General features: G+C 36.0%; 1 long non-coding RNA gene across 2 annotated transcripts in view; it reads right to left on the bottom strand.

Annotated features, from left to right (window-relative positions):
* LOC136294105 (uncharacterized) overlaps positions 1 to 21,191 on the bottom strand; it is a 106,811-nt gene that overhangs the window by 38,559 nt on the left and 47,061 nt on the right. The window contains exons 2-3 of one of the 2 annotated variants that reach the window (XR_010722312.1): positions 17,460 to 17,607; positions 15,385 to 15,467 (exon numbers count right to left, since the gene is read on the bottom strand). This is a non-coding gene — a long non-coding RNA (uncharacterized lncRNA). Of the gene's footprint in view, positions 1 to 15,384; positions 15,468 to 17,459; positions 17,608 to 21,191 lie in introns of those variants that run through there. The other variant, XR_010722311.1, reaches the window with a different exon arrangement.

The following is a 21,191-nucleotide window of genomic DNA, read 5'->3' as shown; positions in this document are numbered from 1 at the left end:
GATGACAAGCTAAGTTAAAATCTTAGAATATAAATACCAACAACAAAATTAAAACAACCCAAATCTATCATATTTGACTTTTGCAAATGTAGCAGCTGAACAACCTGCAGGGAAACACCTCAATTACATAACAGTCATTTAGCAAGTACCCTTGTTCTACCTCCCTAGTGATTGCATTTAAGTCGTAGAGTTATAATTACAGAATTTATAAAAAATAATGATCTACCAATTACTGTTGGTTTACTTTGTTAAAAGTTATAGTTGAGGTTTAAAAGGCTAAAATTATTCTAATAGAATAAGATTGCCTGAAGTAAAATATTTTTAATTGGTAAATAAAGTGTTTTGAAACAAACCCCTGTATTTGTAGAACCAAATTTCACTAGGCACCTTGGGAAAGATGCTATGTAGACATGGAAGCCACAAGTGGATTTTTGTTCGGTTCAGTTTTGATAAGCATCTCTCCCCAGTTCCATTTTAAGGAATAATAACTTTTATACAAGGACCTGAAGTAGTCTCTTGTGAGTCACCTTGTGACTTAGGTAGCATTCATGCTGTGTTAGAAATCATCTTTGCACTGTTTTGGAGGACAAGAGAAATTTTTAAAGCTCACCATGTTCTGCTTTGACTACAATACATTCTGCAGATTGGTACAAGTGCCAAAACCCCATGTTTGATATGGTCCCCATCTGCTGATGAGTTATTTATCCTTCACATGTAAGAAGTAGCAGCTAATAATGGGGTCTGCAAGTGCAGACAGATTAGTGGTCTGAGGGGTGTCAACTTGCCTTTTGGCTCAGGGCCAAAAAAGAAGCAAGGTTCAGACTGGAGTCCTTCAGATAACTTACAAAAACCTGCCCCATTAGGAACTCCATCTAACAATTCTTTCCTGTTCAACATTTTCTTACAAGGGGATTTTAATTAATTATTGATTTTTAATGCACTCCTAATGTCTGAACGCTTACAGACATAATTAGCACTTCTATAAGGAAAATGAAACTCAATAAATTAATGCAGTAATAGAAAACCATTGCCTTCCCTATGTACAGAACCTGAGCTATTAATGCTTTCACACTCTGATCCTTGAGCACATAGTGAATTGCATGACTTAGATTTTTCCAAACTACACAGATAAAGCCTAAACATGCAAAGTATTTCATGAGGCAGCTGTTTATCCAGAAAATGTTTTATCTGAAAAGACACGTTTATTTCTCATATTCTACAAGTTATATAAAAATTGGATATTGAACATTGTAACCTTAATAGAGGATAACTTAGAAGCATAATTATGGATATTCCAAAACATGTAGCCCTGTAATCCAACATCTTAGTTCAAACACCTAAAGGCAAAACAGTTATTAAACACCAAAACAAACAGTAGTCATGCAGTAGTATGCAAAAGTTCTCACAGGTCAAGAACAAAGGAATAACAGCCAAGTTTTGTAATCAATTCTATACATGCTTGTACATACAGATATATGCATTAGGTTTTCTTTCTGACAACAGTAAAAAACACATGACTCTACTTGAAAGAGCTTCTGGTGGGAACAGCATTGTTTCTATGCTAAGAGTGTAGAAGAGGAATGCAATGATAAGTAAAATCCATCACATGAAATGAACACAGTGTCTCTTCAAAACTAATGAAGAGTGCTCATAGTCAGAGAGAAACCTCCAAAATGTTGTTCTCCTAAATTCAGAAAATTATGAAGGTGAGAAACATTATCTCAGCAAAAGTGATTGTTTTTTTTTTTTTAATTAACATTAATTTACTGTTCAAAATAGAGCAGCACTTTAAAGGTCAATCATCTGCTGAGATCCAAGAAAAAAGTCCAAATAAGGAAAAAAATGGTACCAAGCCTGAAGGACACAAAGCCAATATTTTTCTGATGAAATTTATCTATTAATCCGTTGAATATCTACAAAGTTATCCTCACCAGAAGGTGAGGGAAGATGTTCACAATTAGCTCTATTCTGATGTTTAGCTAAACAAAGATTGATTAATCCGATACTGATTATCTAAGGACTGATAAGAGGAAATCCCGTGGTTCCCATCCTCTGAGGTTTCTCAGTAACAGCCATGCCAAGGTTTTGATTTTACCATGACAAAACACGGGAGCTGAATTTAATAGTACTTATTTTACTACAATTGGTAAGATGTTTGATTATTTTCGTTAGCAATTGTGATGAAAAAAATCACACCAAGTCAAGCTAAGCTACGAATTAATTAAGGTTTTTGGTACAGAATACATGCCTCAAGGCTTGCAGTTCCAAATGTCACTGTATTCATTTTATTAGAAACACTTTTTCAGAGGAATAAATCTGTTTTCAGCATGCATGATTGATGTCAGTGTTATATAAAGGTAAATACTTCTGGTGTGAACATCTGATAAAGAAACACATTAGTAAAACATGATACGTCACTGCCATTGTACCATCTGTCAGGTAGTGTGCAATTATGGCAACATGGTTCTTTTCAAACCCTTGGATAAAAAGAGTGGGTCTGGCAAAGATGGTGAAATAAAGGCAGCTTCAGTCTGTAATCATTAAGTCAGTGACAGTTTTGAAATTCATTCATACCCGTTTCTACAACTACAGCATTGTGCTAGTTACAAGCAACAGCTTTTAAAATTATAATGTAATTTATACCAGGTAACCTCAGAACTGTAAGTGGTGGTCAGAAGTGAAAATTTTTAAAGTCTCCTTCTGTCAAAAAGCTCAGTATGGAGAAAACCAGGGTTCAAATATCACCACTAGCTCCCTCTCCACATGACAAACAAGTTATCATCAGCCACGATCCATACAACATGTTGAGGAACAAATCTGCACTTCGATGTATAAGGATATGTGTGTCTAGATATAGTCAAATACAAATAGATATGCAAATGCTTAGCTGAACAAACATAGATAAACAAGTGACTCATTCAAAAACACATATGCAATGACATCATCACGTAACTAAAATCTCTTGAGCTATTCACTTGGTATGTCACTGTTGATAATTATAAATTTATAATTAACTTAAAAAAGTAAATACAGAAAATAATATCTTCTCACATTAACTTTTCAATATTAGGGCCTGAGCATAGGCTTGAAAATACAATTTTTCACTTTAATCAAAAGTGGAAAAAAATGCTGTTCTTAGAAGTTTTTAATCCCCAGTTAAGGATGACTTATGGAGATACAAATAGTATCCACAGTACTGGGAAATAATGCCTAGGGATTTGAAAGACAGAAAACGTAGTTAAAAACTAAGACCTCCTCTTTACATATTCACCTTCATTACATTTGTATATGAACAGAACTGGACCATGAATTCCAATAGACTGAACTGCAAGTGCCAAATCTCAATACATTTTAGATTCCATAACGTTAACTTCATCACTTACTTTGCTTTCAATCATTTTAGAGGATGGTGCAAGTTGCAAACAAGAGCATTTGAAACCAATTATTTGACCTGTAAATATTTTTACAGATTACTTTCCTCCCTAGGTACTACTTGTAGTACAAGGAGTACTATAGTCCTTGTGCCTGTGTACATATAAAAATTATGAGCAAACTCTGTCTTTTAATGGCTAATAAGTGCAAAAACTCATCTTTTGCTTGTAGAAATAAAATACACTTATATAAAGTCTGCAAAATAGACAAATATATAAAAGCCGCTGAAATACATTAGTGGTGAGTGGACACATTTAATCCATCCCTCAGGGATTTCCCTTTCTAAGAGATTAAGTGTATTCCTGAGTCATGTCCCCACCAAACTACAAATATCATCAAAAATTAACCTGTTCGAGCACAACTGCACGTGCCTTGTGTAAAAGTAAATTGGAAGAGCCTTAGCTCCAAAATTCAGCCTTAAATTGGGGAGTCAGTGCTATTGGAAGGAACTGCTTTCTTTATTGCTTAGCAGGATTCGGGTTTAAATGCTGTAAATTGAACATCTTGTCCTATCAGATATTTCACAAGGCAATAGATGCATCCTACAAGAGTAAAGATGGTTTTACTGAAGGGTTCTGGGGACAGGCTTTTCTCTTTTTGCAGTGCAATATTTTTCGGTGTTATTTTTAATCATTATTTTGGTTTGTTTTTTATTGTTTGGGAGGGTTGTGGGATTTTTTTTTCTGTTTTGGTTTTTGGTAGAGGATTTCTCCAGGTGATAGAAAATAGCAGCATATAAGCATTATTTAGCTTTCATGCACTCTGAATCTATTATCTAGGAAAAATCCATATTGCTTAATTAGTTATGGTATAAAAAGTTGCTAAAACACTTGAAAGCTCCTGTTAGGAGAGTGTTATGTACTTCTAATCAAAAAAGCTACCATCTATTCATTTACGACATTTTTGTGTGTTTTTTTTTTTTTTTTTTAATTTCGCAAGACTCTACATAAATTAGTGAAAGATAAACAAATACTTCAGAATGGCCAGTGAACTCTGTGCACATACTCGCAAGCTTCCTTATGAGAGACAAGATTTATTCTCTGCATTCAGAGTGGCCCATCGCTCCTAATTTTGAATCAAATTTTGGTTCATCCTCATATCATTGGATTGAAATAACTGGAGCCTGGACATAATTAAATCTCAGTGAAACAAGCAGTGCAATTCAACACATTTGCTGAAGATTCTCCACGTGAGAGAGATCACCATTGTTTTTTGTTTGTTTGTTGGGTTTTTTTGTTTGCTTTGGTTGTTGGGTTTTTTAACAACTTCCCACTGCACACTTTGGTTTTGAATGATTTTTTTCCCCTGTTAGTATTTAGGCATAAAACTCTCTAATAATATGATCAAAAAAGTCTCAAAAATATTGTAAACTCAACTTTCCATGGGGAAAAAAATTAAGTGTCCTTTAAAATAATATTTTTTTATTAATGAATGGAAGTCTGGTCTCACACCTTTACTTTGGACTTGCACTCTGCCATTGTACCATACACCAAAATATTCTAAATAATCAACTCTGTATCATACTTACATTGTATGAGAGCTGACTATTAAGAAAAACTGAAGCCAAGAAAAGTGACTCTGCACTAGATCCATCTGCAGTCGATTGCTGAATGAACAGCTTAGAGAGGCACCTATGACAAGAATTTCATTTGTAAAACTTGGACTTCAAGAGGTTTAAATTTACTGCAATCACATACAAGAAAATCATGTCCCATCAAGAGCATTCCAACTTCAACTTCTTTGGTGCAATCTATGCAATGTCTCTGCAGATTCAATATCTTTGAATTTGATAGTAGCATGTGTAGCTCCATGCTGGATCTGTAACATCAGTATCCAGGCTCATTACCAATCTCCTGAGCCATCCATTCTTCCTCAGTTGTGAAAACGTAATAAATTGCTTTTTTTCCCTAGTGTATTTAGCACTCATGAAAACTGACAGATTGACAGCTGGGAGGCTGAAGTATTCCGTTTAAATCACAGAGAAAAGGAAAGAAGCAGCAATGACAGACCAAGGAACCAAAACTGAATTAACCCTTTGCTTAAGCAGCCAGCTGAAGGCAGAATGTCAAGGACTCAATGGAGCAATCAGTGGCCTATGACTACTGAGATATTACTTGGTGAAGACAGACAAAATTAAATAAACCCCCCACATTCTGGCATACAATTATATTTGCATATTCATATGCTCGGCAAAATGTCTGGCCAATTTACAGTAAAATTATGAAGAAAATCTTGCCCCATCAGATATTTGACACATTAGCTCATTCAGAAAGTAAAACTTATCAGCAACACTGTAAGTGCAGTGTACTTACCCTGCAGAGTAAGTTGAATGGCTAGGATATAAAGGAAAAATAAATACTATTGGGAAATTTTCACATTTTACCCATTCTTGTGGTTTTTAAAGCAACTTTCAGCCAGTCTAAGACCTACTGGCTACAAATTCAATATTCAGCCATCACACAGCTCATTAAATAAAGCTGGATTTTGTAGAATATTTACAAGTCTATCTCTTCTGATAATAACTATTCGTCAAAATTAATGAAAAAATCTTGCCTCAGCTTTCAGCAACAAGATGTAGTAATGAGTCTGAAATGGTAGACTCTACCCGTTTATCTTCTAATGGGGAAAAAAGAGAAAATCTAACCAGGGAAAAAGCTTTCTTTAAAAAATTGTCTGCCAAAATCAGAGGTTTTCAAAAAATTCATTTGGACATGAACTAAAAAGAACTAGATGAGTGAAACTTTTGCACATTAACAAAAGTTAAATCACATTAGTTGTGATTTAAGCATTAGAAGCAAATCCTCATACATCTAACTCTAGTGGTCTATTTTATATGCTATGGCCAAATAATATTTTCCCCAGTGGAAGAGAATGAGCCTGAAAATTTGCTAAAAACATCACAGTCAGTCCCATTAATGTACCTGACTCATCACATGTGTCCCGAAAACAGGCTGTGGTCACCAAAAATGCAAGGTCCTGTGCCAGCAAGGACACATGCAGAGAACAGAACATGCCTCAAGTAGTTACTCAGACTGGGAATTGGAACTGCCTATTCTAATCCAACTAAAAAAAAGGCTCCAGGACCTATAAGGTCCTCTATAGGACATCTCAGGAAAATGAATGCTACATCAACACAAGGATCTGAAGACACCTCCAGTGCCTGGACTGAGAGTTGTGGCCAGATTTATTTATTACCAAATAGAGCAGCCAGATTTATTTATTACCAAATAGACACCCTCAAAGAGACCTTTAGTCAGCGCTGTTCTACAAAAGGGCTTCAGAACAAATCTAACTTTGAATAGCTACAGAAGGATGTAGAAATGTCACCGAAAATAAATTTTTTAAGGTACTCTGAAAACAAACTTCACAACAGTGTCAAGGATAGCAAATCAAGCAACACTTTTTAGACAACAGGCTGGTAAGTTAACCATCAGCTTCAAGAACAGTAACATATATCACTGAGTCCAAAAAATGCATGGTTTTCCACAGTCCCTACACACATTCTGCACAGCAGAAATATGCAAAGGGCTATTGAGATTTAGAGAAGAGTTTTCAAGTAATTTTCAGCTTTATTTCAACTGTGATCACATTTACTTATCAAAAAATATAATCAAATTTATAAGAACCATGAAGTATTATTCCCTGAAATAATATAAAGGTAATATTCAGAACTGCAATTTCCAACTTGAAGTTATAATTACAGCAAAGACGAGAATATATATGTCTATGTCTATCTATCTATCTCTATTTTTAAATAGAGCACAAGGAAATTTTCAGGTTCAGTGGAAGATGCTGATCTCTTAAACAAAAAATTAAGAAATAAGAATTTCTTTCACCAGAAGGAATTTGACCTCTAAAGGTACACCACAGAATTGTCAGTGCAGGAGACCAGGAGAATATTTTACATATTCTCCATCTCGTCCCATAATGTGAATAGGCTCAACCATTTGCACACCAGCAGGCATCACTCATGTTCTGCGGGAGCACAGATTACACTGACAAAAGGCCTTCTCTTGAGAATGAGCCTTTGGGTACTGATGTGCACACCCACTTAATATAATAACACCATGCATGGGTCACTGCTGCCACTTGTCTCAGACTACTCCTTCTTTATCCCTCCTTCCGTGAATATGTAACATAAGAATATGTTCAAAACCATGAAAGTTTGACAGAAAATGACAGAAGAAGGCCTTGTGCTAGTTTTTGTATGAGTAAAGGACAACAAACCCAAGAGGTCACTTGTAGCAAGACACAGGTGACTATGAATGAAATGAACTGAAAGCAGCAGTGATCGAAAGGGCAATCTGACTGTCCCACGGAATTTGTAATCCTTTTCCTCATTTTGCATTGCTTGAGTTACAACCCTACAGCAGCAAAGTCCAGTGGCCGTAACCAGCCCCACCATTTGGATGGTTCCAGGGATGAGCTGCGGTCATGAGCACCAAGGAAGCCTCACACAGTTCTGGTGCCTGCTTAGCAAGGAGCACAATTCCTGCTTTGCTGTGCAGTGTTTCCCCCTGGGAGCCGCACACGTGTGTCAGGCTCCTCTGCTCTGGGACACGCTGCTCGCGTGGATGATTTCCTGCAGACAGATGTTTCTTCCCTTCTGTTGTATTTTAATTTCTCAAGTGGGTGGGAAAAGCAGATGTTACCACACAAGTGTAACAATATATGTAAGGTCTCCTCTTTCTCACATGATTCTGAAAGAAACACGGTATTCTACTGATGGCTTGATTCAATCTGCAGATTTCATAAATACAAGTTTACACACGTGCATAGGCATTGAACCATATATATATCTTTAAATACATATGGCAATGGTATGTGTATATAATATGATAATGTAGAAATATATTTGCATAGGCTAACATATATAATTTTCTAGATTGAACCAAGACCAAAGCCTAATGCGCTACCTGTTTCAGAGCGTTTAGCATTCTGGGTGCCATAATCTATTTTATACATACATAATCTTTGTGGAAAAAAAATTAGACATCTCTGCAATAGATGATGGAGAAACTTATCTAGTAACTAGCATCATCTGTTTTCTCTCTCTTTTTTTTTTTTTTTTTTTTTTTTTTTTTTTTTTTTTCTTGCCATTTGTTAAACGCGTTCAAGGAAAGCTCAGGGAAACCTGAATGACAAGTAGTTGCTGAAGACTGGCCACAGTGAACAGCCTGGACAGTAAAGGTTCAGTACAGTGATTTTTTATATTCCAGCAAGTTCACTGCTGTCGCTGGGATTGCCCCCCGCAATGTTATCAAAGCTCAATCTAACATATGAATCCTCTAATTTCCTTCAAGGTCTCTGATCCCTTTCTCTTTCAGTAACTAAGCGTTAGAGCTAGCAAAATGTAGTGAGAGCAGAATGTGAGAGCAGGGGGATGTGTCACACGTGTCCCTCCCATGGCAGGTGCAGCCTCTCCCTGCGCTGCAAGGACAACACATGTGGTAATGTGCCACTAAATTCCTTCCAAGTCCACCACTTCTCCCTTTGTGTGGCACTTCAGCTGACAACTGAACCAGCCAACCGAGCAACACCCACCGTAGCACAGAAAAGATAAAGTGCAAAAACCCTTACTAAGTGTATCTGTATTAATGAAACAAACTTTCAGAGTTCTCTGCCAAAAATCATCATAAATCATAATATCAGTCTCAAGAAAAGAACAAAAGAAAAATTTTTAACTGATAGCCTAATTTTTTAATTAATAGGCAAATTTTTCAATTAATAGCCTATGTTTTATAAAACTTAGATATAAGCTTTATAAAACACAGGCTATTAATTAAAAATTGTTGCAGCTGGATATAGACCTCGGTTTTAGAGCGATTTTTTTAAAATTAATATAAGCACAAATCAAATCTGCCTTTACTACCGTGAAACATTAAAAATTACTAACAGACCTTTAAATATGTAATCAACAATTGCATAAGTAAAGAGCAGTGAGAGAGCATTTTACTAATAGTATCTTCTCTATTAAGCTTAAGGGTTTTGGTTGTTGTTTGTTCTTCAGAGTTCATGATGAAATGCAGCAATTGTGATTTACTAAACATCAACTTAAAGGATTGCTTAGGGTTTGTTGTTATTATTTGTTCTTTAGAGTTCAGAAAATCTTCTGTAAAGAAAGAAATAAAAATCATTTGAAGTGCTTTAAAGACAAAAGAAAATCCAGGTGGAATGCCTGGTAGCTACAAATGAAAATTACATATAATTCAAAACTGGCATTTGTATTACCTCTGTTATTGTACTGAAAATAATAAACTTCTTTAAAAAGAGATACAAAAATTAATAAAGCTAAGCCCTATAGTTTTGCCAGTAGCATATGCCGAAAGGGAGAAAGACCAGGATCACTAATTGCCAATGATTATTTAATTTGTAGGAGAAGGGAATAAAACACTGCTGGCTGCATATGTCAAATGCGCATAAAGGATGAAAATGTAAAACAATGCATACATTTCAAAGGGTAGGCAAAGATACACTTTTTTCAGACTTTCAAGTAGCATTTGTCATGGTGGCAAGGAACCTGATGTGGCATTTAACAACATTTTACAGAGAATATTCCAGTCTGAGTTTGCCTACTTGAATGACCAGAGCACTGCTATTGGCACACTGAAAACACTTCTATTGGTTCATGAAGTCATCCATGTTTGTTGTCTCTAATCATAAAAAGAATATTGCAAAAGGATTGCAATACAGTTTACTGTCATCCACTAACCTCACAGCTTGATCAAAACCATTATTTTGGAAATGGAAAAAATACTTCAATGTGAAAAACAATAACTGAGATTCCCACTCATAAGCCCCAGCAACAGACTGAGAGATAAGAGACTAAGGGCTAACTGCCTTTCTAACCTCTTTATAAAGAACTCTTCATCAGCATGAATAAACAATATATTTTTCAGTCAAAACAGTCTTAGTCTATTGCAATGATTTTTTTCTTGTTTAAAAATAATACTTTTAACGTCATTTAAAAAAACACATTTAAACATTTTCCCCTATATCTTGATATATAAATTTTTTTTCAGAGACACTACTTTGTTCTCTGTCTTTCCCATTATTACATACAAAGGTGACTTTTACATCCAATATCATTCAGAATTTCTCAAAAACAAGGTCAAAATATGCTGAAGTTGTTTGTAACAAAGCTGAACGTTCAAGGGATTAGAATATGATAAAGTCAGTTTTTGTTCTATCCCAAGGAGCCCTCAATAAAGATAAGAAAGAGAAAGGACTTCACAAATTCTCTCTACCAAGTTTTCTATCATCAATCAGTTAGGAAATAACGTTAAACCACCTATGAGTAGATTCTTTCTCATAATAATGAAGAACCCTGGCTTTTACTATTGCAGATAGAGATAATTCATTTGACCATAATCGAGTTTAGGATTTACTTTTGGCTGCTGTAGAATTTCCTTGATAATAAAGAATAAACTGGACACGTGTTTGTAAAATATTAATTTTACATCAACAACAAGATGATCTACCTTTTCAGCATTTGTGTACACTCACAAATCTGGCATTCCACAGTCTGGGGAGGGTTTTGCTTTCAGAGGATAACGTGCATATGCACAGCTATCAGCACTGGAAGCAGATTCTTTAATATTTAAGGCTTTCATTTTTTTATTTGTTCAAGAATTGGAAGTTGCAACATTGAACTATATTGTGCGTATGATACTTTTGAAGGGAGCATTAAAACAATCAGGAGAATCTCCAAATCAGGAAGCAAATAAAACAAATATTTTTTAACATGTTCTTCATTATACATGCTGTAACAAACCTACCTTACAATGCATGTGATACTAGCACAAACTAGCAGAAGAGTTGAACCAAAAATCACTTCACAACTTTTCATTGCAATGATTTCTGTATCTATTTTAATGTATCTGTAGAACCTGCACCACTCAAGTAACCGGTAGGCCCTGAATGCATAGAATAATTTCCATGTTTATCAGGGGGCTTAGCAAAGACTTTATTCCTTTTGTTTTGCACAACAGAAATCTGCAAGTATCTCCAGTCCCAACTGGCTTTCACTATTCAGTTGCCCACGTATCTGACCAATATTGCCTCCCAAAACGAGCATGTGAGTGGCTGTTCTGATTGTCTGAGGGAGCACTCCCCTATCTTCATTTATTTCATTCTGATAGAGTTCAGCTGTGCAAATCAGCAACCCAGAGTACGCACGACAAGCACAGCACATGGCAACACCTTTACATCAGCTAAGAACATCTGCATCTTGTTTTCCATGGTGAACTGCCCTAGATTTTATTAACAAATGCTTACACTTTTTCTTCACATGTGTAAAAATTCACTTTACTGATGTTCTGATCTGAAAACATCCTGTTTTTTCTCGGTATTCATTATACTGCAGGGAAAAAATTATGTTCCGTACCTTTTCATGTATTTTTAGTAATCATATAAAATTAATAAGATTACTATTGATTTTAAATGGATTCTGTGGCATTATGTGGCTGAGGTTTTATCTATTTGGGTAATTTTCCACACCAAGGTAATCTCCCACTTTATTATCCCATGTATTAAAATAAGCATCCCAGAAATCCAGCTGAAACCTCAGAGCACTCACATGAATATAAAAGTGATATAGCAGAATATCGTCAGAGGAACGTAAAAATCAAAACCTGTTTCTTGTTCTGCTACAACCCAGTATCTCCATCTCCCTTTTCCAGTCTCTCCTTTTATGTCTCCTGTCTATTTAGTCCATAAGCTTTATCTGTCATTATGAACACCACTAATGATCTGAATGTAAGTTTTGCTTTAACCACAACGGAGGATATCAATAAAGATTATTTTGTTCAAACTAGAAGACAGCTTTACATGAATAGATACCATCTCTATTTATTATTCTTTTGAACTTAATACTACTGAAACTGTGAAGAGAAATATCATATGGTCACAAAAATGGTTAAAATATTTCTTAGTAGTTCTAGGTGAAAAGACCTGAAGCTTGAAACAGTTCCCACATTCCTAGAATCATTTTATTCAGAAATAGTACTTGGCTGGGCATTTTTGTTTCATGTGGGTTCAGTTTACTCTGTTGTGATTTTTAGAGAGCAACAAGATTCAGGAAACATTAATTTACAAAAGTAAGCTAAGTTCACCTGACACATCTGAACTGCGTGTAGTTGTTTGTTGCAGTAATTAAATATAATGTTTAGGATTGAGTTTAAAGGATTCCTGAAAAGTAGTCTAAAAACTAATAATAGTTTTGAAAGGAAATAATAATAATAAATATTTCAGAGATCCCTTTGTACAAGAGACTTCCCCAAATTCTTTAAACAATGCTCTGTGTCGTGCTAGACTTTTACTAATTTTCTACACACAAAACTCACCTTCAAAATCAGATAGTCAACAAGTTCGTTAGGAAAAAAAAAAAAAAGAAAGATAAGCTAATTAACTAAGACAACTGAAATTTTCATGATCTACAGCATGAGAGGAAATAGGTGTAGGTGGTGTGCATGTTAATAATTTTCCTGAAAATTATTTTTGGTGAGGAGAGAAGGGGACAGACATGACATTACCCAAACCTGAAATTCTCAGATCCTAAACCTGATTTTGTCAGCATTCCCACTGGGCCTGGCAGTGCCAGGGCTCCAAGTCAAAAGGACTCAGCTGGGCAGATATTGGGCAAACATGCCCAGCATGGTTATGAACCTGTGCTGGCCTTTCTCTGCCAATTTGGTGACTCTGCAACTTGTTTCATTTCCATGCGATATTTGTAAGCACAGAAAAAAATACAGTTAATATCTTTTTGAACATTGTCTACGAATTAGTATCTTTGGAATATAAAATACACTCTAAATTCTCATTAAAGGATTTTCAGTGCTAAATTTTAAGGTTTTTTTCCTGTCTTGGTAAAAGAATGAATTAAATAAGCATAATCTATTCTATACACAAGTTGTTTTCAGAGTAAAATTCTTTTTGCTCATCTATTTAATTAATCAGAATACATGAAGTAATGCATCAAAGAAATGTTAAGAAGAAAGGGGTTTTTTTTTTTCCTAAGCAGCAATAATCAAAACAAGTCCATAAATCCATGCCTTGTTCTTCTGAATCTCACTGAAGTCTCTGGTTTGCACTATTTTATGATCCATTTTTGAAGAGTGCTTCGACTCATTCGCTGTATTGCTAAACATTACATAGAAACACCTAGTAAGATATAGAAGCATGTAACCCATAAATGCAAGTGAAAACATCACACATTTTAATTGTGGCAGTTCTTTCACTGACAGACCCTATCTTTTTCTGGAATTAGGCAGCTCTGTGAAAGGAACCTTTATTCATTTTCCTACATTAGTTGTAGGAAAGTAGCATTTTCCTCCGGTTTGCCCTGGGAGACCTACCATATGACAAGAAATGCCCCTTTTGTTAGAATCAGACATCATTCAGACAAAGTAGCTTGAGAAATGAATCTGGTAAATTGAAACAAAGGATTTAATTTTGGCTATGATATTAATCAGTGCAGAGTTTAAGTGTAATATTCATTAATTTCCTTGCCTGAAGACAGTTCCTTGAATTTCAGAACTTCAGACTAAATTTTAAGAGAGTTCAGGTACATTGTACAACCCCTCAGTTTTATGAGCTCTCCATGTCATTGCTGATAACTGAACATGACTAAGTAGGGTTCCTTGGCCTTCTGCAAACACAATCATCTACCCTCTCTCAAAAATCTAATTACTGATAGAGAAAAGTCAATCTGCTGTAAAGGCAGCATGGCATGTTCTGTTTGAAGCTTTTCTTCTAATAACAAAATTTCTTCCTTAGCTCTACTAGTTATTTCAGCAATAAAATACCTTATTAGAACATATTTTTCTTTCACATTTGGCACATTATGGCACATTGCCCAAAACATACATGCTTATTGTTGAAACTAATAGATTAATACCATGATGAAAATAAGAATAACCTACATTTAAAACTCTTCTCATTGTTATTTCACTCTTTTCCTTCTCTTCCCTTATGTTCTAGAAGGACAATGTGAACATTCTCTCACGTAAGAGGTCCCTTACCATTTTGCAGCATTAAGCAATGTGCCTTAAGGAACATTTTGTCGTGATCAGGGACATGGCCAAAACGTTTTTCCACTCCCACATGATAACTCACATAAAGAAGGTGGGTCATGTATTTTCAAAATGCTTCCTCATAGGGAATTTTCACAATGAGAAATATCGGTCTTTGGAATCATCTCCTCAGGACAGTGACCTTGGACACATGAAATTTGGCCAGACAGGGTGCTGGGCCACCTTTTCCAGACCTTAATTTTGCCAGAAAAAGGTTGGAGCAGCTGATCCTTGAGGACTCTTCCAGACAGGTATCCTATCACTGAAAATTAAGAAGGAGAAGAAGAGCCAAAGCACTCCAAAGATTTTAGAAAAAGTACAGACAATAATGACATCATAATCAGACCTGATTGGAGCTGTTATGATTTTCTTTACGTTCATCCTGGAGGTGCAGACACCATGACCACTTTACATGGCTGTGCAGTAGATCCCAGCTCCTAACAGGCTGATGCTGCTGTTTGTCTAAGCCTTACAGACAGTGCCTATTCTGTGGAAAGCTGAAAAACTTGTTGCCTCTGTTTGCTGTGAATGTCACCCTTCTTCAGATATAGGCAGGAGTGAAACCAATTGGTGCCAGCAGCAGCCTAGCTAATGGACAATTTAGGGCAGTCAAACAGTTTCTCCATATGGGGAAAAAAATTAAAAAAGGAAAGGTCACTGCTTTGGTGAAGCATCACCTCTCCTGCGTATCAACCAGATCTGGAAGTTATGGAAATGACAGAAAAAAACATCAGGAAAGAAGCCAAGAAATAGGGTAACAGCAACTCTCTGTCACAGTCAGTTCCACCACCAAACTTTCCTGAATGCAAGCAGTCTATCAGGAATTACCTCAAATTGTCCATTGGGCTGCTCTGACCTCAAGTTCCAGATGCAGAATGAAAATTTACAGAAGTACTGGGAGTATAAATGTTTTACACAATAGCACTTTGTAAGATCTCTACGAATTCACATCAAATGAAGGTCCTACAAAAAACAATATCTATGTCATCGATATATCAAGTTCATTTTCCCAGCAATACAATCAATCATGTTTTTCCTTCTAACTTCTTTTCTCAGTTGAAATCACCTGACCTAACTTGAATCCTGCTATATTCCAGTGCAGCTCTTAGCAATGCACTTTTTGTGGAGTAGTTCCTAATTGAAAGAGCTTGAGTCCAGGTCCATAAATTCTTTCTGTACCACTGCGTATAATAATCTCATGGTGCTCCTATATAGCATAAATAAATTCAGGAAAACCTGAAGTTCTTTTACACGATTCTCGCTGCATTTCCAGACATGGTTTTATTTTTGATAAACCCTTGCAGAATTGTTTTATACAGCATAGATATTCATACCCATAAACTGAAAGAGAAGTTATAATTACAAATCAGTTTGACCTAATATAAAATTGAAGCATTACAACAGTAATTGACTGCTTACCAGGGCCCTGAAATTGCTAATTGACTGGTGAGGCACTAATTTTTTAACCTAACTCATTAGGTAGGAAACTCTTGGCTAGGAAATGACCCTGAATAAATATTAGTATCCATTCGGAAAAGGTCAGATATTTTGGTTTTTCATCATTACATTCTAACTGCTTATTTATAAGCCATTGAATTTCAAAGGAAGGTTATTCCTAATGCACTATCTCGCACAAAATATTTACTACAGTATCGCAACTCTCAAATATAGAAAGGAAGGAATATTCCATACTCTTTTAAGCAGGAGCAGCATGAGTTCATATTATTTCTCAGACTGGCATGAAAATCACTGGATGTCTTTCACTCCAGATCAAAGGGAAGAGCTTTCAAACTAGGTCCATTCTTGCTTCCAAACCATAACCAGACAAACCCTCTGCTGCTTTATTTCCACTGGCTTCAAATAACAGGTGGTAGTGGACTCTACCCCAAACAAAAAGGGATAATTAAAAGTGCTTTCAAACTCCCTAATCAGCAAGTCAAAAGAAAAAAATTCACTTAAGTTCTGATTTTACAATTTTTAGACAAGCACATTCCGTCAGTGTAGACACAGAACGAAAAGAGGTCAAACCCCCTCACTCTATATCAGCTCTGAAAAAATCAAGTTTCCAAAAAAACATAGACTTTTCCCTGATCAGCATCTTGAAGCACAGGGAATAAGTTGTACAAATCATCAACATCACAAGAGCAAACCTTGGTACTTCCTTCTCTTTTTTACATCCCCGAAGAAATACATTTACACATTATTTCCTTCAGCAGAAGAAACTGCTGCAAAAATTACTCAAAGACTTCCCAATCCCTTTATCAAAATTATGGGATAATCTAACAAATATTTTCAGTCAGTTATTTGCCTGCCTTAGAAAATAAATTGGCCTCAGTATTTAGGTGTGCAGCACAGGATTGCATCAAACTGTTGAGAAAAGTATATGAGGGTTTTTTCAACAAAAGGCACAAAACAGAATGGAGGAATTAGAAGCAGTATGAAGCCTTATCATAGAGATTCTGGAGAAAAGTCCTAGCTATGGCAACCAATTACTGATGTTAGACTCATCTTTTTTCCATTATCATCATTCATACCAGCAGTACTGAAAGGCCTCTTTCTGCCAGCCAAAAGACACTGCTTCTTTAAATCCAAGATTTTGCCTGGTGTTATACAGGAACATTATTGTCTCATTGGGGCATATTCCTTCAAACAGTATAAAATGTTTCAATTACCACACAGGATATCCAGACCAATTCTTCATCTGGTTATTTATAAACAATCATGCAGAAAAAGCTTTTTTTTCTTCTTTTTTTTTTTTCTTCCCCCAGGGTATGCTTTGCTTAGAGTTTTAAAACCAAATTTCTTGGCCTTACTACAGAGGGAGATTTACCCACATACTATGCGTGATGCCACAGACCTAGAACAGAACTAGCTGACAAAGTTATGTAGAAATATAAATTGTCATATCAAGGATGACAAAAGGAAAATAAACAGCACTCATGCATTACAACCTACCTTTTTGTAGGTCTCCTGTGCTGGGATAGACACGCTCTCAAAACCACTGAGACATGACCTTTGGTCTCCCTTTAGGTGCAGAACACTTCAATTCAGCTGCTGGAGGGTTTGCAGTTGTGTTGGCTGAAATCCTCCTTCAGAGATTATTCTAGAGGAGAAAAAAAGACAAACAGGCATCATCACCCCTTCAGAGGATCTCAGGTGCTCCATATAATTTACAGGTACTGCCTAAACTCATTGCCCTAATGAAATTTTAAGTATCTCGACTTTGGGATTTTCCCACATCTTCCTATTTAGCAAGCTGGGTGCAGTTGGTTTAATATTTCCAGCCCACAGCCCAGACCCCACACTACCCTACTCTCCAGAGTTGCTATGGGTGCATTTCAGCATCAAGCTACCAGGCCATGCCTTTTTGTGCCAAACTGTAAATATCCCAGTCTCCAAAATTCTTCCCCTGAGAAGCACAAAGGCAAAACTTCATTTCAAGCAGAAGTTTGTGTGTGAAATCTGCGTTGGAAACCTGTGGAGCCAGTGGCCAGCAGGCACTTCCCAGGGCTGGCACATGGTGAAATAAGGCTTTTTTCCAAACACAGAGTTCCAGAGAGCAGGAGAGACCGAGAGGGGCAGAGAGGGGTGTCACTTTGATCTTTTTCAGCCTTCTGACGTTTCGTAGTGGAGTTTCTCACAGATTTTCATGTAAACAAAGTGATCGTTTGTCATACCTCCCTTGAGGAGGGACAACTGATGGACTTCTAGTTTGACCAGTGGGGTTGGAGAGGTGGCAACCTCATTGTCCAATCCCTGGTCATTGTCCAAAATCTATATAAGCTGAAGTAAAAAATAAACTTTTCTCTTTTTACCCTGACGACCTGACTGCGTGTGTGTTTTTCTTTTCGTGTCCTACAGTGACAGACAGGCACAGAGGATGCTGTGCTATGCCCTCACCACACAGGGGGAGGCTGCCCAACACCTGTGTCCCAGCAAGAGCACAAAAGCTGGTGCCAGGCAGACCTTGGTCTGACTCAGGTTGAGCTCCGTCCCTTCAACATCTCATGCTGGATGCTGTGCCAAAAAATACACAGTCAGAGGTTTGTGCCTTTTTCTCTTTTTTTTTAATAGGCAGAAATAATGATAGCTCTTAGAAATCTGAGAAAAGTTAATTACATGTTTCCATTTTGTACCTTACAGTATTAGTAAGCAGTAGAAAATCTGAGTGGTATGAAATTTGAGGAATTTTTTTCTTGTGTTCTTCAGCAATCTTACAAGCTATTTTTACATGCTTTAGAGTGTAAGTTTTATTCCATTATCTAATCCATGTCTACTAATTAATCAAATCGCTTTAAACAGTGAAATTTGATCTAAAATCTTTTGTTCATTTGCAACCAAGTAAAGTTTGATAAAAACAGACAGTTTGGCAGTGCCTGTAAATCCTTGTGGAGCAAGGAAATTAACATCTTGGCACTCAGCTCTGTAATGATGTGCCTGATTTCATGGAAAAAAGACAACAAATTCATTTCCACACCTCAGTAATGCTTCTCTTTTGCTTTAGCCTAATTAACTCATTGAAGGATGAAAGCTGAACTTTTTTTAGGCATACCTGGTTCCTAGAATGTGCAATAAGGTGGAAAAATGATAAATCTGAAGCTTTGTGATAAGAATACTTCAAGGCAAAAAGCATTTATATGCTAAGAATAAATTCATTGCAGTCTATTTTGTAGCTGAAGAGTCAACAAAATCATTAGCTAGAAGTACTTTAAGGGTTATTTTATGTGTGACTAATTCAGCATTGATGATTTGCTTGAGCTGTAGCTTGCTGCTCATTGCAGCTCATACTGTTTCAGGAGAGTTTCATAAGAAAGCGAGAGGAGCATCCCAGACAAAGCTGTGAAAGGCCTTCTAATGTTTGTTTTCCTTGTTGGCTGCTCTAATGCAGAGATGCCCACCCCTATTAAGTAAAATAAAGGGAAAATTATGTTGCTTGCAATACTACTCCATGTATTTATTCTCTTCCAAGAGTACATTACAGCAATATTTAACTCTTCCCGGGTATCTTTGGATAATATGAGCCATGCATATGTTTTTGTGCACTTTTTTCCTTTCTATATCCTCTCTCTTACTGGTAAGATACACTGGCATAAGGTTTTGCTATCAAGTAGGAGATAAAACACCTTCCAATAGTTTCAGTTGTATGTAGTTTTCTTTCCTAAAGCAGTATTCTTGAAATGAAAAGCATGATATTTACTATTTTCACTTTTGAATCTTCACTAAGTGCAAGAAATGAACAGAGATATTTAATACATTCCATCTAATCCACTCAAAATTTCTAAATTTGTACTATAAGTATTTAAAAGAAACTCACTGACTTCTCACACAAACCATCATAACCTTTTTTCTTAACGTCTTCTTTCTTAATTTCAAATTTGGAAACATGAATATTTCTATGCCTGGAGGATCTTGATATGTGCAGAGCCATGGTGAAAATGAAAAAAGAAAAAAACAAACAAAAACCAAAACCAACCAAAAAACTGAAAAAGTCTAAATGGTTTGCTGGTTAATTTTAAAAATACCTAAATGGGGAAATCATGTTATCAGCTGTTGCAGGTGTGTTGAGTTTTAGTCAAATAAAGGTTTTTTTGGTGACAAGTAAATTTCCATCTCTTGCGAAAATACCCAACAAATCATAAATATGAAAAAAAATTCCTTCTGTTTAAACACCCAGAGAATACCTGACAACACACCCTACTTACCACCTGGGATGCTCTGAACTTTGTTTTGAACTGAATTAAGAAAAAGTTACATGTGTAGGAGCTAAGCTTTTAAACTTACTTGTTGATACCTTTGAATAGTATTTTCTCAATTGCAGGCTAAAAATGACATTTAAGAGGTTTTTAATTTTGTTGAGAGATAGAAGTTCCCCTAATGGCCTGCAGGTGAAATCGACACAAATAGTTTACAAAAAGCTGTGCAAAGAACATCACTCAAGAGCAACACGACCTGAGAAGCCTGCCTGGAAATCTTGTTCACGTACTACAGAGTGTTAAAGGAAGCAAGTTCCCTGAATTAAAAGAAAATAAGATCATAAAATTTGGAAAACTGGGACAAAATATTAAAATATCCCACATGAGGATTGTGGAAATGTAATTTCTTATTATAACTTAATTTTGGAAATACTTCCTTGAACCTCACCCCCACTAGCTGGGTCTTGTTTTGATTAATTTCTAAATGTTTGAAGCAACACGTTCCCTTCCTGTAGTCCTTTGAGTTTCATACCTAGCTATAATATGCCATTTTCAGAGGTGGTTAATTTTAAATGTTAATTTCTTTTCAAGAGTTACTTTCAAAATCAGATCACACATTTATGTATCTAAATTTTAAGTACCTAACCTTAGATACCCAATTTTAAATATTCAGGAATTAATCTTCACATGAGTAAAATTAAATTCACATTTTGTGGCTAGAATCAATTACTCTTGAACATCTTTAAAATGCTGGCATGCTAATTCAGTAAAAACTAGAAAGAAAAATGATCCAGAAGAGCCTGTTTAAAAGGAAGGCTGCCTTTGACCAAGCCAGGGAGACTGCGTTATAGTTATGGGCACTTTATTCCTGTAACACCAGAGGTAGCACCAACCTACAGGCAAGTTCATTAATCTCCCCAGCTCCAAGGAAATGGAATGTCATGCACTGCGATGTATTCTTTATTGCTATTCCTGCATAGCTTTTCCATTAAGT

The sequence above is a fragment of the Chamaea fasciata genome, unplaced genomic scaffold (assembly GCF_029207755.1).
Source record: "Chamaea fasciata isolate MVZ Bird 193981 ecotype frontalis unplaced genomic scaffold, bChaFas1.0.hap1 SCAF_9, whole genome shotgun sequence".
Lineage (NCBI taxonomy): Eukaryota > Metazoa > Chordata > Aves > Passeriformes > Sylviidae > Chamaea > Chamaea fasciata.
This window is presented reverse-complemented; position numbering and strand designations above follow the sequence as displayed.